At 35.4% G+C, this 18,113-nt stretch overlaps 1 pseudogene; it reads right to left on the bottom strand.

The window, feature by feature from the left end:
- Positions 1 to 8,869: 8,869 nt before the first annotated feature.
- On the bottom strand, positions 8,870 to 14,726 carry LOC139363964 (small ribosomal subunit protein uS2-like; annotated as a pseudogene).
- Between the last annotated feature and the right edge of the window lie 3,387 nt (positions 14,727 to 18,113).

Raw genomic sequence — 18,113 nt, 5'->3', positions numbered from 1 at the left:
TTTGTGCCTCTCATTCCCTGAGTTTCTATTCTTTTGAGTACAAAGATTGCCTTAGTGAGAAATAGCAAATTTGCTAAACTTTCCATTCAGTCTTTTCAAGGGTTTATAAGTAGTTATCAGAAAAGACATTTTTATCTATTCTTAATAAATACACAGCTTAAAGACTTAAAAATATACTGGAATTGCATTTAATATTATAGCCATATAATCCCTGTTTTATTCTGAAACAGTAAAAAGCAAGCTTATATCATATTTAATACTGCTTTCATGAAAAATAACTTTTCCTGACAGTTCTTACTATTTTCAGATAACTTCACAAGCCCATAAGATACTAAAGCCAAACTCTATTCCATACTCAGAGTGAAAACTTCCCGGAGACTTGTATGCATCATATTACTTCCTTCCACAAATGGCTTATACTCAGCAGAAGAAACACCCTAATATCTCACTGGAACTCAGGAATTTTAAGATTATAGTAAAAGCCATAAATATCTATATACAGTTTATATAAGTTCCATATTTAAATGTATTTCTGTTTTGGACAGAAAGTTTGTAACATATATTATACATATAATTGTATTTATTCTCTTTTAGGTCAATGCTATTACTGTTTTGACCTTTTTGTTGAGGGGGCAGAATTTTGCCTAATGGACTATTGGGTTAGGAGACCTTTGAGAAAGACCTGTGTGAACATATGGTTTCACATTTGTCAGAATGTTTACTTAGATATTTGTAGTTTTACTATGATGAGGCATTATTAATATTTCTAATAATTAATAATCCAAAGTTATGATAGAAGAGTGATTTGATTTACTCAGTACCACATGGAAGCAGAACAATGTTCTTACATGAGCTATCTTTTCTTTAAATGGCATTTCAGTTCTATAATTAAGATATTATATCTGATGAATGGAAAAATGAAATAGTTTAGTATCAAATGCTAGGTCATTCACCAGATTTAAACTAGTACCTTATGCTCTTTTCTTCTTATAGCACACTCCAGCATTTATAATCTAGAATTTTGTTAAAGCAAGATACATTCATTTTTCTAGTTTTTAGTTTAATTTTCCACAGAGTCCCAATCAAATCTTTTTTTCCTCCTCTATACACTATGAAATTTGTCTCTCTTATATTAACTCATTTTATATGGTCTTTTCCTAGTCCTAATTATCTTTGGATAGGACTTGTCACATGTCTTGGGGTTCTTCCCACTCTGACTCTTTGTGGCATGAGATATAATTTATTTTATTTGATCCTTGATGACTTTGACAAGTACATGAGCCATTTGCATTTTAGGTGTTTTTCTCCATATAATTATGGGTAATAAAAGAGATTTTTTAAAATTACTAATTATGAGGATACTGTAAAATTTACAAAATCTTCAAATATTGAAGCTAAGGCTAAATGCTAGCCTTTATGACAGCTATGTCAGACAATGTGTATAATACTTTGTATACATAAACTTTAAATCTTAGAAAAACCTTATAAGCCCACTAGTATTATCCTCATTTTTTAGGTAAAGAAATTGAGACCCAGAGAAAAGCATTCTATTATAATTCAAGTCCATATCATGGTATACGTAGCAAAGAAGACATTAGACATGAAGTCCGAAAATCCTCTCATCCAAGTTAAAAAGACCTACAAGCTATTTTGATGTTTAATTAAAAAATTGATTTCCTGGACTCTACTATGGTTCATCATCAGTGCTATATTAGCATTATCCAGGGATGAAGCAAAGCAAAATTGTTATACATACAACCTCTGGAGTTGAGAATGACCTAACACAAATTTCTACTCTGCCAATTTTTATTGACATGGCCACAAGTAAGTTCCTTAAATTCTGAATCTCAATTTTCTCATGTACAAAATGAGAATAACAATACCTACCTTGAACATAAGTTTGGCTTTATCAAAAACTGATGTAAGCATCTGGACAAGTACTTCTCTGTGGGAAGGCCTCAACTTTAGCACTAACATTCTAAGAGTTTTTATGGGTTTTTCAATGTCACTCTCTGAAATGATTATCCTGACGTAAAACAACTATTTTATAGGTACGTTTAGATGGTCATATAAAAAGTAAGGGTCAGTGTTTAATCATCCAAACTCTATCACCGCTATTGAAAATTACTTGAAAACTGTGCCTCTATATAGTGTGTGAACTGCATGTGCATATTAGTAACTGTTGATGGATTGAATTTTGTTTCCCCAAATTCATATGTTGCAGTCCTAACTCCCAGTACACCTCAAAATGTGACTGTATTTGGAGATAAGGCCTTCAAAGAGAGAATTAAGGTTAAATGAGGTCATATAGGTGGCCCTAATCCCATAGAAGAGGAAGAGAGACAAAGGATGTTTACAGACAGACAAAAGACCACATGAGGACATAGTGAGAAGGTGGCCATCTACAAACCAAGGAGAAAAGCCTCAGGAGAAATCAAACCTGTTGACACTTTCCTTTTATTTATTTATTTATTTATTTATTTATTTATTTATTATTATAATACTTTAAGTTCTAGGGTACATATGCATAACGTGCAGGTTTGTTACATATGTATACTTGTGGAATGTTGGTGTGCTGCACCCATCAACTCGTCATTTACATCAGGTATAACTTTCATCTTAAACTTCTAGAGTCCAGAATTGTAAGAAAATAAATTTCTGTTGTTTTTTGTTACGATCTCAGGCTGTCCTTCTGTAGAAATCAAATGGAAGTTCTTATTTAACATATTGAAGCATCCAGTTCTACAACTGCAATTAAAATAAGCGTATATTAAAAGAATATTTGTTTTACTTATACCTAGAGAAAGTACAATTCTCCATATTATTGTCAAAATAATTTTTCTAAATCATGACATACGTGTAGTTCCTCTGTTGAGAAACTTTCAGTGGTTCACTATTACATCTAGGATAAGGCCTAATGTTTCTAGCCTGATAGCACTATAGAAAAGAGAAACTTTCTCAGCCCATTTGTTATTTTTAGAGACACAGGAAAACCTAGTGTTTGTGAAATTATGATTGTTTACCATCATGATGAACTACAATATCAAACATTACTCATAAATTATTCCTAAATAAATCAGATAAAAGAATGAGACTAGATAAATGTTAGAAGTTTTTTCCTTTTACCAAATATTCCATATTTAGCAGTCATAGGAAATGTGAAAATAATAAAGTTCAATTTTTAGTGCATGCCCACTATATGCCAGGTCTTGTGCAGTTTCAGGATAACTGAAACAAATAACAGCAATTTGGAGCCATTAGCACAAATTGCTTCTTCAGCAATTTGCTCTTTTAGCTAAGGTTAAGATTGTACTCATGCAGTATTTTGCAATGGTACATAAGCTGATAACTTAAAATGTAGTCCACAACCAAGTAGATACTTCACTTGACAGGAAACTAAAGAAGCAAGGGTCTTAACTTCAATTAGCAAAGTTTCTATTTGAAACATGTAAAATGATAGCAGAAGTGATGAGAGTCTGGGGGAGATCTAAGCTTTCTAGGAAGGACTTGACAAATTGTGTCAAGGGCCTTAGAGCTATTAAATGTTCTAGCCTAATAATTTTATTTCTAAGATCTCATCTTCAGGAAACTGTCATTAACATGCACAAAGCTACAACTAAAAATATAGTCAATGAAGCACAATTTCTAATTTACAGTAGCAACATTGTTTTAAAAAAGTGTAATAGACCAATATGATTAAGAAACTTTTACTACAACTACGTAAAGGAATACCATATGAGCTTTATGAAAGTGACTATTCTATTTTGTTCCTTGCTTAGTATATATCATTAAGAACAGTGGTTGGAACATAGTAGATGGTTGGTAAATATTTTTTAGAATGAATAATGAATAAATGGCTAAATGTGGACATTAAAAATAATGCTTTTAAATACTTAAATACATAAAATATTCACAATCTCTTAAAAAGCAGATTATAGAATTGTGTTTATAATGTGGCCACTGTCATGTCTATTCACCTGTTATTGTGTTCTCCAGATAAAAGGGCATAAATCACAGTTGAAAAAGGCATTTTCCTGTTGAGAATCAACATATTAAAACTTTTGTAGCTGCTTGAATAATATGCATCAGCAGAAATCCTTCAAATATGTCAACAGAAAAAGTAGGACACTCTGCTTTCTGAAAAGCACTTGCCTTGAGTAATTTTCCACTGCAGAAACGATCTATCTGATGACTTTTCAAGACCCCTAGTCAATTAGAAATAAGTAAGCAAGCTAAAACACTTTTACATGCCAAGTGATATCTAAAAATACTCCCCTTGGTTCAACTACCATTATGACAAACAACTTCACGTAGTTTTTGACTAGCTTTCTTTTACCAAAACACAAAAGAAGTCAAGCCTTCCGCCAAACATCCCCAAGGATTTCTATCCATAGCATTACAATTCAGAAATATTTGTTTTGATCACAAGGTTCAATAGAAGACCCCACACTGTCTCCTCTGCTCTCTTCGTTTACTCTCGAACATTGAAAGGCAAGGGTACAGCAGCATATGGCTTTCTTCAAGATTTCAAATATAGCCACAACAGACCCATAATTTCAATCCCTAAGTACTCAGAATCAGAAGTTTATAGGCAGCGTTGTTCACAAGTTTCCAAATAAAGGACCATTTATACTCTGATTTCTTCAGGAGACTTTGGATTCACTGCCTAAGCTCATATTATTGTATTGAATAAATAGGTGATACATAATATATTCCAACAGAACATAAAGAGCCCTAAAAAATTGAAATCTTATCGTATAAGACAAGGGATATTTCCTCCTTAGAGGAGGAAATGATACTAGGGCAGATGAAAGTATCTGGAATATTTGAGGTACAAAGGAAATGAAAAAAGATCATGATGTATGTTCTTAACTACCTTCATCAATTAAGAGAGAAAATCACCTACCTGTCAAAGATGAGGAGGCAGGACTGGGTTTAGGCTGAAGGAGGAAGGATTAAAATGAGGCATAGAACAGCTGTTGTGAGAAATACACCAGAATCCAAAGGAGATGAATAGATTGTTGTGTAGGAATGAAGAACCATTTGGATTTGAATAGCAGGAAGATGAGCAGGTTAGCATGGTTTAGAAATTTTTCAACTAATGTTCAGGAGTCCAGAAGTGGAAGCCAAGAGTGCATTTTGTGGAAGTTAATCAGGCTTAAGCTTTCACAAGAGGAGCCCAGAGGATTGTCAAGGAGGGAAAGACTGGGGAGTAGTGGGAAAATATCATCAGCCTGGTATAGGCTAGAAGTACATTCAAGCATTAATGGGAGGAGGCAGGAAATTGGGAGAACACGGATAGTAACTAAGCTGCCACTTCCATAAGATAAAATGAGAGAGGTAGTCGTATGTAGGTTGTGGTCAAAGTGAGAAAGCTTATAGTTTAAGTATGGGAGGATGAGAGTTCTGAGTGATGATAGTTTCTACAGTGTAACCATGGGAAGCTGACACTGATATGATCTGTACTTTCCTTGAGGCTCAAGAAGTAGGGATCAGATATCACAAGGGACCCTAACATAAGTGTTGACTCACCCAAGATGGTGATGGGGCAGAGAGAGGCGAGCTACTCAATTAAGTTGGTGCTATTCAATAAAACTCTCTACAACAATAAAAAGTTCTATAGCTGCAATGTCCAATCTGATTAGTCTCTAGCTATTAAGATTTTAAAAGTACTTAGTGCAACTGAGGAACTAAATTTTAAATTTTATTTAATTTTAAATGACCTTATTATTAGCCACATGTGGCTAGTGGCTACCGCAAGCTCCACCTCCTGGGTTCACGCCGTTCTTCTGCCTCAGCCTCTGGATTAGCTGGGACTACAGGCACCCGCCACCACGTCTGGCTATTTTTTTGTATTTTTAGTAGAGACGGGGTTTCACCGTGTTAGCCAGGATGGTCTCGATCTCCTGACCTCATGATCCACCCGCATCGACCTCCCAAAGTGCTGAGATTACAGGCGTGAGCCACCGTGCCCAGCTGCTAGTTGCTACTATCTTAGTGCAGCATCCAGGGAATATAATGTATTTCCTTTGTTTATCACAATCTATCTTATATTATTATTATACTACTTTACATATAATGAATGAATGTTACAGCAGTAGAATTTCCCCTCTCCTCCCTTTGGTGATACTGTTGTCATACAGTTTAATTCTTCATGTATTATAAACACTATGATATATTGTTTTGCTTTTATCAGTCAATAATCTTTAAAAGAAATTAAGACAAACAGTCTTTCATATATACTCTTTATTTTTGCCATTTTTAGCATTTTGTATTTTCTAAGTAGATACAATATTTTTTCTGATGTAATTTCCCTTCAGTAAGAAGAATGCTTCGTTTATATTCCTTTTAGTGCAGTTCTGCTGGTAACAAAATCTCTCTGTTTCTGAATGCCTCCAGAAAGCTTATCCACCACCATCAAGTCGGCTTCATCCCAGGGATGCAAGGCTGGTTCAACATAAGCAAATCAATAAATGTAATACATCATATAAACAGAAACAATGACAAAAACCACATGATTATCTCAATAGAGGCAGAAAAAGCCTTTGACAAAATTCAACAGCTCTTCATGCTAAAACTCTCAATAAACTAGGTATTGATGGAACATATCTCAAAATAATAAGAGCTATTTATGACAAACCCACAGCCAATATCATACTGAATGGGCAAAAACTGGAAAAATTCCCTTTGAAAACTGGCACAAGACAAGGATGCCCTCTCTCACCACTCCTATTCAACAGAGTAGTGGAAGTTCTGGCCAAGGCAATCAGGCAGGAGAAAGAAATAAAGGGTATTCAATTAGGAAAAGAGGAAGTCAAATTGTCTCCATTTGCAGATGACATGATTGCATATTTAGAAAACCTCAGCGTCTCAGCCCAAAATCTCCTTAAGCTGATAAGCAACTTCAGCAAAGTCTCAGGATACAAAATCAATGTGCAAAAATCACAAGCATTTCTATACACTAATAATAGGCAGAGAGCCAAATTATGAGTGAACTCCCATTCACAATTGCTACAAAGAGAATAAAGTACCTAGGAATGCAACTTACAAGGGATGTGAAGGACTTCTTCAAGGAAAACTACAAACCACAGCTCAAGGAAATAAAAGAGGACACAAACAAATGGAAAAACATTCCTTGCTCATGGATAGGAGGAATCAATATCACGAAAATGGCCATACTGCCCAAAGTAATGTATAGATTCAATGCTATCCCAATCAAGCTACCACTGACTTTCTTCACAGATTTGGAAAAAACTACTTTAAATTTCATATGGATGCCCTCTCTCCACTGGTAAAAGTGAGAGCCCATATAACCAAGACAATCCTAAGCAAAAAGAACAAAGCTGGAAGCATCATACTACCTGACTTCAAACTATACTACAAGTCTACAGTAACAAAAACAGTATGGTACTGGTATCAAAACAGATATATAGACCAATGGAACAGAACAGAGACCTCAGAAATAATGCCACATATCTACAACCATCTGATCTTTGACAAACCTGACAAAAACAAGCAATGGGAAAAGGATTCCCTATTTAATAAATGGTGTTGGGAAAACTGGCAAGCCATATGCAGAAAGCTGAAACTGGACCCCTTCCTTACACCTTATACAAAAATTAAGTCAAGATGGATTAAAGACTTAAACGTAAGACCTAAAACCATAAAAACCCTAGAAGAACACCTAGGCCATACCATTCAGGACATAGGCATGGGTAAAGACTTCATGATGAAAACACCAAAAGCAATAGCAACAAACGCCAAAATAGACAAATGGGATCTGATTAAACTAAAGAGCTTCTGCACAGGAAAAGAAACTATCATCAGAGTCAACAGGCAACCTACAGAATGGGCGAAAAATTTTGCAATCTATTAATCTGACAAAGGGCTAATATCCAGAATCTACAAAGAACTTTAACAAATTTATGATTAAAAAAATAACCCCATCAAAAAGTGGGCAAAGGATGTGATCAGACACTTCTCAGAAGAAGATATTTATGCAGCCAACAAACATATGAAAAAAAGCTCATCATCACTGGTCATTAGAGAAATGCAAATCAAAACCACAATGAGATACCATCTCACGCCAGCTAGAACGGCGATCATTACAAAGTCAGGAAACAACAGATGCTAGAGAGAATGTGGAGAAATAGGAATGCATTTACACTGTTGGTGGGAGTGTAAATTAGTTTAACCATTGTGGAAGACAGTGTGGCAATTTCTCAAGGATCTAGAACTAGAAACAACATGTGACCCAGCAATCCCATTACTGAGTATATACCCAAAGGATTATAAATCATTCTACTATAAAGACACATGCACATGTATGTTTATTGTGGCACTGTTCACAATAGCAAAGACTTGGAACCAACCTAAATGCTCATCAATGATAGAATAGATAAAGAAAATGTGCCACATATACACCATGGAATACTCTGCAGCCATAAAAAAGAATGAGTTCATGTTCTTTGCAGGGGCATGGATACAGCTGGAAACCATCATTCTCAGCAAACTAATGCAAGAACAGAAAACCAAACACCACATGTTCTCACTCATAAGTGGGAGTCGAGCAATGAGAACACATGGACACAGGGAGGGGAACATCACACACTGGGGCCTATTGCGGGGTAGGGGGCTAAGGGAGGGATAGCATTAGGAGAAATACCTAATGTAGATGACTGGTTGATGGGTGCAGCAAACCACTATGGCAAGTGTATACCTATGTAAGAAACCTGCACGTTCTGCACATGTACCCCAGAACTTAGAGTATAATGATAAAAATGTTGTAGAAAGAGAGAAACTGATGATTTTTTTTTCATCAACCTTATTTCCATCTTGCTTAAATGCCTGTGGAAGAATGGCTTTAACACTATTTAGCAGTTCTTCCTACCCATTCAGTGGCCTGAGTAGTAGGAGGACAAACCACCCTTCAGTGGCAGGCTGAGTGTTCCAGTGTTCAGTAGGTGGCTGCTGAATAGGCACAAAGCACAAATGCAACCTGCACACCTTCAGGCCAGTCTGCAACCTCACACTAAGTAGCAGTAAACTCAGGTGCTTAAGAAGTCTGTTCACGCTGAAATTCCTCCTTGGTTACAGCTTTTTCAGCAGCAACGTTCTCTTTCTTTACAATCTTTTCAGGAATTTTGTAGAAGTAGAGATCAGTCATAATCTCCCATGGGTGTTCACAGGAGATGGCGCCAAGCACATGCATAACTTCTTGGCCACCATCCACCACATCAGGTCCACCGAGTGAGCTGTTGTTGCATGGGATGGAAATGTCCACATAGCATGGAGGAAAACCCGTGTGACCTAGAGCAATGGTAGACAGGTTAGCATAACATGCCTCTATGAGAGGCTTGTGGTCAGCCCTGGAATCAGTAACCACCAGCAATGCAACTCCTGTAAGGCTGCCTGGATCTGGTTAATGAAGTTTCCAGGAGGAAGTGGTCATCGACAGGAATAGCTCCAATGGCAGCAGTAAACTTCAGCACAGCCTGGTGGCCAGTATTTCTGGAGGATATGACACTGACATCAGCAGGGTTTTCAATTGCAGCAATGACATGAGATGCCAGCAGAAGCCTCTAGGTCCTCTTCAGATTTATGATGCAGATGCTATCACTTTTTCTTTTGTAAAAGTGCTGTTCCATTTGGAAGTCAAGGATGGTGCCACCTGAGTGCATTCATACTACAAGAAATTTGAGGACATTTTCTGTCCTTCATTTTCAGGACATCAAGGGCTCTGAACATCGTGAAAATTTCCCTTTAAGTTCCCTTTACATCATGCCACAAATCTAGAACAAGTCCATGTGGATCTCTCCACAGTGCAAAGCTGTGGGAAGGTTTTAAACTGAAAATTTCATATATTTAATAAAGATAGGACAATTCACATGATATATTGATCTATTTCCTCTTGAGTAAGCATTTGTTGTTTGTGCCTTTCAAATAATGTGTCCATTTATAAAAACTGGCCAGTTTATATAATATATTGGCATGAAGTTGTAATACCCTTATTACCTTTTAAACAATAATATGACCCAGTGATTAATATATTTATAATTCAGTAGTCAGTACCATTCAGTTATTATATATGTGTAACCATCAACACAGTCAATTTGAGAACATTTACATCACCTCAAAAAGGAACTCTGTGCCTTTTAGCTGTAAATACCCTATCTTCCCATTTCCTGTCCACTCTCTCCTAGCCCTAGGCAACCACTAATATAGTTTCTGTCTCTATAGACTTACCCATTGTGGACATTTACTGTAAATGAAATCATAAAATATGTAGAATTTTATCTGTGTTTTAGTTTAAATATTTTCTGTTGGCCTCTCTTTGAGTTTACTATTCTTTTCTTCTTTGTCTAGTCTCCTTTTATACCTGTCAATTTTAAACAATTTTAGGTGTATTTTTGAGTTCTAAAATTTTCATTTTGTTATTTTTAGTTTCCCTTTTTCTGCTAAAGTTTTTCATCTCATTAGTCATTCTTTCATCTCTATTCTATCATTTTTTTCTTTTTTAATGTCATTTGTGTGTATTCTTTCATTGATTATTTTTTCAATTCATTTGGGGCTGTATTCTTCCTGTTTCTTTACATGTGCCCAATTGTTTAAATTATATATATGAAATTTTTAAAAAAGAATGATATATTCTGAACTAGAAAATATTTTTTAATAATATTCTCCTTTTTTGTCAGTTGCTGTGAGAGGCTGATTATTCAGATTCCACCATACATCCAACTCACTTGGAGCTGGACAATGTCTTTATTTCTAGTTCAAATCATACTATAGCTCTAATTTCCTTTTATACTCATCCCAAATAAGCTGTGCTGCTACCAAGGAGTTGATCTCTTTGATCTTAATAGTTCAAAAAGCATTTGGTTGCTTATGCAGTCACTTTCAGACCGTATGCAATTCTAGCAGAGCCCTGAAACCCAAGCATAGAATGAAACAGATATTTTCCTGCTTTTCAGGTTTGTCCTTTCTGTTTCTTACCAGAATTCCTGTGGGGGAGAATTGTTGGGCTAAATTTTTTTCATTGAAGTTCTTCCATTTGTAATCCACTGCAGCAGCCATATTATCATTAAAAGCTTCAGTAGTACAATTTTTTCATTCTAGCAAAGTCTCCCTGCTTATTCTGAAGACGTGAAATTCAACCCATCAATACCCAGAACAGGTAATTTGTCCCAAGAAAACAGTATAGGACTTTGATCACCAAGAAAAGTGTTTTTCTACTTAGAATTTAGTTTTATTTAGATCTGTTTGCATCTACTGCTATTTGGTGGTTTAAAGTATGAATTTTAGTCTATCCTATGGTTTACCTATTACCCTTTGATGGATTAAAGAAAAGTGTAAACTTCAGTTTATCCTGTGTTTTCTAGTTGCAGGAACAATCTTTTGTGACCTTCTACATTCTATCTGAAAGTAAACACTTGGTGGCTTTTACATTGTTTCTTAAATACCTTATAATCCCCCAGATTTGCTCATTTATTAAAACACTTCCTAGCATTATGTCTGTACACAGTGGCTGTACTAAACTTATTTAATTATTGATCATAATTATATATTGTGAAAAATTCTGTAGTGTCGTATTCTCCATGATTATCATCATAATTTCATTTTAATATATAATATGATGACATTTTGCTGTTTTTATTTTTGTGATGGAACTTCTTGACTTTTGGAATAAGCAAGTTTATGTAACATTTGAGATCTGACTCTTGCTACATCCTCAACAAATTAAATTTCCTATATTTTAATCTTCACATCCTAGCAGGTACTTATTGTTTTCTACACATTTGTATAAGAAGTTTGTAAACTATACTCTATTTGTAGAGTATACAAATAGAAAATTTGTATGATTGTAAGAATTATACAAATTTAGCCCAAAAATTCTCCCACACAGGAATTCTGGTAAGAAACAGAATGCACAAACATGAAAAGCAGGAAAACATCTCGATTTTGTTCTATGCTTGAGTTTCAGGGCCCTGGTAGACCTTAAAGCCAAAGTAGTTGGAGTTCAAATCTTAACTTTATCACTGGGTGATCTTAGGCAAGTTTCTTATTCTCCATGTGCCTAAGTTTCCTGAATTGTAAAATGAAGATAAACAGGAATTATACCTTATAGGGTTCTTAACAGGTTTAAATAAATAAATATTTTAAAGTACTTAGGATAGTGGCTGGTATTAAAAAAAAAAGTACTCTAAGCCTAGGCAATATAATGAGACTCCGTCTCTACAAAAAAATAAAAATTATCCAGGTGTAGTGGTATTTGCCTGTGGTCCTCACTACTTGGGAGGCTGAGGTGGAAGGATCTCTTGAGGCCAGGAGTTTAAGTTCATCCTGGGCAACATAGTGAGACTCTGTCTCTACCCACCCACCCCCAAACTAATTAATTAATTTAATGAAGCATTTTAAGAAATACTCTAAGAGAGTCTGTTTAATAAATAAGATGTTTTTGATCTTCAGAGCAATATCATTATCAAAATGAGTTTTTATTCTTAGTCTCATAAAAACCTCACAAGACAAGGATGCCCTCTCTCACTACTCCTGTTCAACACAATATTGGATGTCCTGGCCAGGGCAATCAGGCAATACAGAAATAAAAGGTATTCGAATAGGAAGGGAGGAAGTCAAATTATCTTTGTTTGCAGATGGCATGATTGTATATCTAGAAAACCCCATCATCTCAGCCCATAAGCTTCTTAAGCTGATAGGCAACTTCAGCAAAGTCTCAGGATACAAAATCAATGTGCAAAAATTGCTAGCATTCTTATACACCAACAACAGGCAAGCAGAGAACCAAATCATGAATGAACTCCCATTCACAATTGCTACAAAAAGAATAAAATACCTAAGAATACACCTAACAAGGGAAGTGAAGGACTTCTTCAAGGAGAACTACAAACCACTATTCAGAGAAATCAAAAAGGATACAAACAAGTGGAGAAACATTCTATGTTCATGGATAGGAAGAATCAATATCATGAAAATGGCCACACTGGCCAAAGTAATTTATAGATTCAATGCTATTCTCATTAAACCACCATTGACATTCTTCACAGAATTAGAAAAAACTTTTAAAATTCAAATGGAACCAAAAAAAGAGCCCAAAGGCTAAGTCAATCCTAAGTAAAAAGAACAAAACTGAGGGTATCATACTACCTGACTTCTAACTATACTACAAGGCTACAGTAACATAAACAGCATGACTTCAACCTATACTACAAAGCTACAGTAACCAAAACAGCATTGGTACATTAACAGACACATAGACCAATGGAACAGAGTAGAGAACTCAGAAATATGACTGAACGTATACAACCATCTGATCTTTGACAAACCTGACAAAAACAAGCATGGGGAAAGGATTCCCTAATTAATAAATGGTGCTGGAAAAACTGGCCAGCCATATGCAGGAAATTGAAACTGGACCCCTTCCTTACGCCATATACCAAAATGAACTCACTATGGATTAAAGACTTAAATATAAAACCCAAAACTATAAAAACCCCAGAATAAAATCTAAGCAATACCATTCAGGACATAGGCATGGGCAAAGATTTCATAATGAAGATGTCAGAAGCAATTGCAACAAAAATGAAAATTATCAAATGGGATCTAATTAAACTAAAGAGTTTCTAAACAGCCAAAGAAACAATCATCAGAGTGAACAGACAACCTATAGAATGGGAGAAAATTTTTGCAATCTATCCACCTGACAAAGGTCTGATATCCAAAATCTACAAGGAACTTAAATAAATTTATGAGAAAAAAAAACAAACAGCTCCATTAAAAAGCAGGCAAAAGATATGAACAGACACTTCTCAAAAGAAGACATACAAGTGACCAACAAACATGAAAAAAAGCTCAACATCACTGATCATTAGAGAAATGCAAATCAAAACCACAATGAGATACCATCTCATGCCAATTGGAATTGCTATTATTAAAAAGTCAAAAAACAAAAGATGCTGTGGAGAAAAGGGAACACTTTAACACTGTTGGTGAGAGTGTAATGTTCAACCATTGCAGAAGACAGTGTAGCGATTATCTCAAAGATCTAGAAGCAGAAATAGCATTTGACCCAGCAATTCCATTACTGGGTATATATCCAAAGGAATATAAATCATGCTGTTATAAAGATACATGCACGGGTTTGTTAGTGTAGCTCTATTTACAATAGCAAAGTCGTGGAATCAACCTACATGCCCATTAATGATAGACTGGCTAAAGAAAATGTGGAACATATACACCATGGAATACTATGTAGCCATAAAAAAGAATTAGATCATGTCCTTCATAGGGACATGGATGTAGTTGGAAGCCATTATCCTCAGCAAACTAAGGCAGGAACAGAAAACCAATCACCACAAGTTCTCACTTATTATTATATTTTATTTTGAGATGGAGTCTTGCTCTGTTGCCAGGCTAGAGTGCAGTGGCACAATCTTGGCTCACTGCAACCTCCGCCTACTGGGTTCAAGTGATTTCCCTGCCTCAGCCTCCCTAGTAGCTGGGACTACAGGCATGCACCACCATGCCCAGCTATTTTTTTTTTTTTTTAGTAGAGATGGGGTTTCACCATGTTGGCCAGGATGGACTCCATCTCCTGACCTCATGATATGCCACCTTGGCCTCCCAAAGTGCTGGGATTATAGACATGAGCCACCACACCTGGCCTTGTTCTCACTTTTAAGCGGGAGCTGATTGATGAGAACACATGACATGGGTCGGGGGAACACCACACATTGGGCATCTGTTGGGGGAAGGGAAAGCATCAGGAAGAATCGCTAATGGATGCTGGGCTTAATACCTGGGTGATGGGATGGTCTGTGCAGTAAACAACCATAGCACACATTTACCTATGTAGCAAACCTGCATATCCTGCGCCTGTACCCCTGAACCCAAAAGCAAAGTTGAAAAAAAAAAAAGAAAACGAAAATCTACTAGAGATATGAAGGTGGCAGTGCCAGGGAACCGGTGGTGGGAACCTCCTGACCAGACCAAGCAGCATGTAGGCCATGGTGGGACACCCGAGGGAGAATGCTACACAGATGAGGTTTATCAGAACCAGATCTTGTGGAACTACACTTCAAAGTGCGAGGAACCCACAAACTACACAGTATCACACGAATGCCCTCTGCAAGGGTGAAGGGCCTGGTAGGATGGAAGGATGGAGGCAAGGCCAGAGAGGAGAGATTCCTCTCTGGAAAAAAGAAGAGCCCTAGGGACTGTGGAATGAGGGGTGTGGGTACCAGTGAAGGTGAAAATGACTTCTCACACCCCACCTCCTTTCATAGACTTTGGGAGCGATGTCTTTGGAGAGGGCCTTGCCCATATCACATTAGATGTATTAAATATATTAAAATGCATCCACATCACTATGAAACATTTTCATTATAGAAATAAGAGGTTGAATAGCTTTTTCTAATTTTGCTTCTGAAATATAACTATTTTGCAGGAAAAAAATAGAAAACCACGATGTATTTATTTAAGAAGGGATATACAAATCTATCAGTATGTCTGATAAAGTCATTCAGGCGGACTATCAGGGATCTTACTTTTCGTAAAGATATAGTAAATTTTAATTAAAAATAGAAATTTGCCAGAATATTATTTAAGTTTTCTGCTTGCCATGAGTAGCTCTGTCAGTTTTACACAAAACTACATTGTAGGTCATCTTCTAAACTCTATCTTCTTCGTACTGCTTTTCTGTAACTTATTTAAGGACAATGCAAGAGTGAGAGAGAAAATAAGTTGTCTATTTGACTAATTTAATAAGCACAGTCCCACAATTTTGCTCTCTAAAATATTTTTTAAAATTTTATACCAATACATTTGCCAATAGTTACATTGTTCCTATGCTATTTATTTCTAGAAAATATATATTAACGATGGCAAAATGTCAGCGTTTTTTATTTGTTTTGTCTTGTTTTGATTTAAGAGAATGTAGAAACACAAAGGCCTAGCTCATTTGTCAAATGATGCCATAATTAATGAAGACTATTCTTAAATTCTGAAAAATATGGTAGTGCTATCTTTAGATTTCCAGAAGGTGGTACTATTGCTACATACAAGAAGACAGAATGTATGACCTGAAAAACAGTTATTTTAACTTATATATATATATTTTTTATCAGATTTGACTTTCAGTAGCATTTTCTAAAGTATATTCTAAAGCATAGGGACTTTCTTGAATACTAAATCAAAACATTAATTCTTAGTGAGTTAAACAAAGTTAAGACAGCTTACACAAGACTTCTTAGAATCTTTAATATGCTGATATGGAATGTGAATTGAAGATTTAGTGTGAGGCATTTCTCATAATTATTTTACCCTGGAATTCCCTTTTCACAGAATGTATTTAAGAATTTGTTTTTAATGGAATGAAGTTAAGGAAATCTTTTTAGAGGAATTCAAACCCAATAGAATATGTCATGAAAATCCACAGAATGGGAGAATTTTTTTGCAAATGATATCAGTAATAAGATAATTGTATCTAACTATATCAAGAACTATTATATATCACAAATAAAACACAAATAATCCAATTAAAAATGGGTAAATAATATGAACAAGCATTTCTTCAAAGAAGATATACAAATGGCCAATAAGCATGTAGAAAGATTCAACATCATTAGTCATTAAACAAAGCAAATCAAAACCACAACGAGATACCATTTTGCACCCACTGGAATGACTATAATAAATAGAAGATAGTAACACATGTTAGTAAAGATGTGCTGCTGGAAGTGTAATTGATGCAGTCACTTTGAAGAACAGTTTAGCAGTTCCTCAAAATGTTAAACATAGGGTTACCATATGACCCAGCAATTCCACTCCTAGCTATATACCTAAGAGAAATGAAAACATATATTCATATAAAAATTTGTATATGAATGTTCATAGCAGCATTATTCATAATAGCTAAAAAGGAAACAACCCACATTCCATCATCTGATAAATGGATAAATACAACTATTGTATATTTATTCACTGGAATATTATTTGGCAAAAAAAAAAAAAGACTACTGACATATGCTACAACATGGAAAACTCTTGAAAATATTATGCTAAGAAGCCAGTCACAAAGGACCACATACTATTTAGTTTTACATAGGAAATGTCCAGTACAGGCAAGTTTATAGGAATAGGAAGTAGATCATTGGTTGTCTAGGGTGTGGGTGGGTGGTAATAAGATTTCAAACACCTATCTAGACATTTGGATCTCTCCTTGAAGAGTTAAACTATGTATTTCTGAGTCTCAGTAGCCAATCCTGGGGCATGTGTGCTTTTCCCTTTTCCCTTTTGTGTGAAAACTATATATATATATATATATATATATATATGTATTATACTTTAAGTTCTGGGATACATGTAGAGAACTTGCAGGTTTGTTACATAGATATACACGTGCCATGGTGTTTTGCTGCACCCATCAACCCATCATCTACGTTAGATATATTTCTTCTAATGCTATCCCTCCCCCACCCCTACCCCCTTACAGGCCCTGGTGTGTGATGTTCCCCTCCCTGTGTCCCTATGTTTCATTGTTCAACTCCCACTTATAAGTGAGAACATGTGGTGTCTGGTTTTCCGTTCCTGTGTTATTTACTGAGAATGATGGTTTCCAGCTTCATCCATGTGCCTGCAAAGGACATGACCTCATCCTTTTTTATGGCTGCATAGTATTTCATTGTATATATGTGGCACATTTTCTTTATCCATTCTATCATTGATGAGCATTTGGGTTGGTTCCAAGTCTTTGCTATTGTGAATAGTGCCTCAATAAACATAAGCATGCATGTGTCTTTATAGTAGAATGATTCATATATTATTAAATTAGAAATCAATCTATTTACTAAAATAGGTAGAAAGTAGTCATTAGTAATAAGTTGATAGATTGTAACTGTGTAGACTAGTATTTTTGTTTTCTTGATCTTTGAATTAGAGTGAAGTATTAAGTACCTAATTGCTAGCAATATTTCTATTTCTTATTGTGCTTTCTGTAGCTTATGCTTTATTAAGATACTTTACTATTTAGTGAATATGTATTCAAAATTATCTTCCTTTTTTGAGTTGCAAGTTCCTTCCTTATGATTTCCACATATCAG

Source organism: Macaca nemestrina, chromosome 6 (assembly GCF_043159975.1).
Source record: "Macaca nemestrina isolate mMacNem1 chromosome 6, mMacNem.hap1, whole genome shotgun sequence".
In the NCBI taxonomy this organism is placed as follows: domain Eukaryota; kingdom Metazoa; phylum Chordata; class Mammalia; order Primates; family Cercopithecidae; genus Macaca; species Macaca nemestrina.
Note: the sequence above shows the minus strand (reverse complement) of the source record. Positions and strands in the feature narration are given on the sequence as shown.